Here is a 4,223-nt window from a genome sequence, read left to right as displayed (position 1 = left end):
TTTTATAGAAATGCGAAGATTAGATCAGGATAGGAAAGGGTAGAGGTGCGTGTCCAATCAGTCTTAGGACTGACGACCTTATGACGTTGACGATTAAATCAATATAATTTAGGCCATTTGCCAAGAATTTCCCACAAATAGTAGGGAATAGGGATTAGGGGTGGTTATTTTTAAAGAGACATTGTAACACTTCAACTTTTTATTAGTTTATATTCAAAATTGATTTCAAAAGTTATTTTTCTATATTATCTCACGTTTATAATAAGTAAAATTGTTATTAAACTACAGTAGAATTTCTGAAAGGTTGATGGTATCTAATGAAAAATGATAATAACCTAACTTAACCGAATCTAAACCTACCTAGTTTTACCTAACCTAAATAGATAGAGAAAACACTGCAATTAATGAGAATTTCACAAAAATTTATTTAACTGACTACAATCGGTATTGTTTCACTATATTCAGGTGAAGATTATTAAAATTGTAACACTTAATTTTATTAAAAAAAAAACTAGTTGATTGAGGCTGTACATTATCGACGATTTATCAAGGTTCTAAAATTGAAATTTATGAGAAAGAAGTAAGCTCTTTCATTCAATTAATTTAACATAATAATGACTAATAGTTTGGTGGAGAGGATGTAGATAATTTATTTGTGTTTTGGGCTCCCCTTAGAAGATAAGAAAGGGGGAGTGGATCGCTGCTCAACCGTTATAGCCAAAGATTCTGAAGGTAAAACACCACTCACACACTTTCACTGCAACTTAATGTAACATCAGCGCAGTTATAATGAAATTTTTACATTAAAAGACATTATGAAATACTTACGTAAATTGTAAATTGAAAATAAAATTTTAATTACTTAAAATAATTATCTTTTATTGTTATCAAAAAGTGTAATATTTATTGTAGCTTTCTTTTCAAATATTTATTTTTCTTTTGTTTTACCTTTTTGTGTAAGTACCTAGATAAAATTTTGTAGAAAAATAACAGTAGATTGTGTTAATTTTTTGTCAATCACCTACAGTAACGAGGTAGACACTGTTAGTGTAAATTTCACAACTAACTGCGCTATTGTTATAACAAAAATACTAATATTTATTATTATTACTATTATTATACTAACACATTTTACTAATATTACACTTTCTGCATATATTTTGCGCCTCTAAAGCAACACGATTCGTTCGTTAACATGTTTCATTGCTGTGTTTTGAAAAAATAATAAGAAAAAAAATTTGAAGCCATGGCATGTTTCGATTTTATGTATACAATGTACCTGTCTATACTTGTTTTATATTTCACTTTTCGCTTTAAAAAAAAACATGAGACGACATTGTAAGGTTGAATTTGTTAACCGAATAAAAACAAAAAGGTAAACTATTAATAAATTGTAATAATTGCATGACTTATGAAAAGTTCAACGTTACTTGTTCCTTTAAACAGCTTAATGTTGCTTCTGCAGTTGTACAACATGGTATTTGAAATAATTTTGTGACATATTTGAATCATTTGAATAAAATAATGTAGCATCGTGCTACAGATGGCGTTTACTGCGCCATTTGTAGTATTTTCAAAAACATTTGAATAAGTTTTGAATTAACTTATTTTACCGATTTCCTATTGAAACAATTTATAATTCATAACATTCATTCATAAGTAGTCAGGCTGAATTTTCATTTACGGATAAAATAACAATAAATATACAAATCCACAGCAAAAACATTTTTATTGATAACAACGGTAAAAGAGGCTTCTAAGGAAGTTAATACTTTTTTAAAAAGCAATATTCAAAAGACTCATATTATTAGTAATAAATTTTCACGGTAAATATCAGGTAGCAGGTGATTCAAGTTTTCAAGGCAATTTCCTGTAATGATACCAGCCATAGTTGTCGACGAAATGTAAGGAACTAATAGTGCCGTGAAAAGTTCAATTCATATATTTCATATGTTTAATCATTTTAAAATATAATTTCTTTGCTTTTCAAACAAATTCCAGTGTTGGCGAAACGTTAATAAAACTTCCCTATCACGGATTTTTCGAAAACTTCTTTCTTGGAAATAGCTTGAAATCGTGTTTTAAATACTTTTTTTGTTTTAATTGTTAAAGATACAGTTCAGAAAATTTTCATAAAACTATGGCAACAAAAATTCTATTTGGAGTGTGAGGACAAACCCCCAAATGGGGAACTTACCCACCGCAATCTAACCTAACCTAAAGAAGTCCTTGATGTTCTAATGTTAGTTTTAAATCCTCGGGAGACTATATAAAATATCCACCATTATAAATAACATAAAGAAGAAAGGATGTCACAAAACTAATTACTATTTCAAATACCTTTTTGTATTTTAAAAAGGAGAATCCTGAGCCTACAATATACATATACGCACTATATTTGTAAGTGTTGCTTTAAAAATATATACATATTTCAGCATAATGTACGTATATTTTGCATTATCTTTGTGTTATTACAGAAATTGTAATAAGTATTTCACAACTTAAGACAGTTATGTCATTTAAATGAACAATGTTTTGCGTTTATGACTAGAAATAGGAGCAAAAGGAGCAAAATAGGTAACGCAGGAGGCGTTGCGCGATGAGTAGGTAACGCAGGAGGCGCTGCGCAATGAGCGACTGCGCATCTATTTCGTCAAACGCAAAGTACTGCATGCTCACTTTCTCACTGCGCAACGACTTACCGAGCACAATTCGGTAACGCTCTTATATGGGCTCGTCCTTTACCTAACATGTCCCTGACTGCAATTTCTGTGTACCTACCATGGACTACAGAATAATACACGGATGGAATATAAAGTGTGATAATAGAGAATAGAAATGAAAAGGCTCAACAAGATCGGTGGTGCTCATAGGTAAAGTTTATAGGTCTATCCTATACGCCTCTGCTATGGTTAGTTACGATAAATTCATATGCAAAAATTTAGAAATTTACTTTTTTATAATATTATTCTAGCACTTTTCGTATTTATTGATAGTTTTCGATTTATGATGCTCGTAAAGAAGTTTCTTACTAAAACTAATTCATAGGGAAGTATTTTTTTTGTAAATAATAAAAGGTAACTGCTATATATTATTATTGTTGTAGTACCTATTGTTCAATATATATATATATTGCAATTTCCATTAAATTGATACGAATTATGTAAAAGAGAAATGTTTTAATTAATTTTTTAATTAACAACGTCTGTTGTTATTGATTTAATTATAAAAGACGATTTTCTTGACAGCTCTTGGAATCTTTTCCTCTACATTTTTTTCTTCAACTTTCTTCTGCATTACAGGACACAACTGCAGACAGTACCATCTTTAACAATAGATATAATTAATATTGTAGGTACAATCCGTCCAAAAAACAAGCAAAAAGGACAATTTATCATTTCCAAGCACAACTATCACGTAACATTGTGTTACCGAATGACGTAGGTACTACGCATGCTCAGTATGAGTAACCAATAGAATCTAGGCACAAGATGTCGTTTTTCCTTGACAGCCTAATACGCTCTAGTTTATAGTCCGTTTAAAAGTTTAAATTAGGTTTGCCGATTGTGACATAACTGTCAGAATTTGTGAAAAATGTGACAAATACGTACATTATTAATTCCTCTAAATGTATTTTACTTTCCCTAACACTTTTATGCATGGCAATTGTTGTGCGCTTTCTCTCTTTTGGTGCTTCTAGATGGACGACTGTTGCATGACGTCGACCATTCCGATGAATGGAGTGACACTGCTTCTTTTAAATATAAAAGTCTTCGAAAAGGCAAATCAGGTTCGTTTCGAGTATGCTAAAAAATTCATAGGTGACATTGAAACTCTTAGTTTTATTACCTATTAATTAGGTACCTCGGTATCTAGACGATCATAATATGTAGCTCCTAATTAAGCTGTAGCTATCAGTAGACCCTGACTATATCTACCTGTATCTACGAAATAGTGTTTGGGGTTTTGAGTTATTTTATTTGTTCTACTACAACCGCCAAAGTTCAGTCTGAAGATGGTTAAATAGAACGAAACGTTACAAAAAGCATAAGCTGTTTAGTTATTTGACCGCCACCCTGGAAAAAACTATATAACTTATATATAATTTAAAATTAACGGTCAGGAATCTAACTGAAATTTCGATATTTCTTCCGAGCGTGAGAGCGACATCCTTTTCTAACCGAATGCGATTCTTGTTCATCATCTACACAGCTAGTGAAAAA

General features: G+C 30.7%; 1 long non-coding RNA gene across 1 annotated transcript; it reads left to right on the top strand.

Moving 5' to 3' along the window:
* The first annotated feature begins 302 nt into the window (after positions 1–302).
* LOC108743445 lies at positions 303–3,960 on the top strand. Its single transcript, XR_001938826.1, has 2 exons — positions 303–732; positions 3,701–3,960. It is a non-coding gene; the product is annotated as an uncharacterized LOC108743445 (long non-coding RNA).
* Positions 3,961–4,223: the final 263 nt, after the last annotated feature.

The sequence above is a fragment of the Agrilus planipennis genome, unplaced genomic scaffold (genome assembly GCF_000699045.2).
Source record: "Agrilus planipennis isolate EAB-ADULT unplaced genomic scaffold, Apla_2.0 scaffold505, whole genome shotgun sequence".
In the NCBI taxonomy this organism is placed as follows: Eukaryota; Metazoa; Arthropoda; class Insecta; order Coleoptera; family Buprestidae; genus Agrilus; species Agrilus planipennis.
This window is presented reverse-complemented; position numbering and strand designations above follow the sequence as displayed.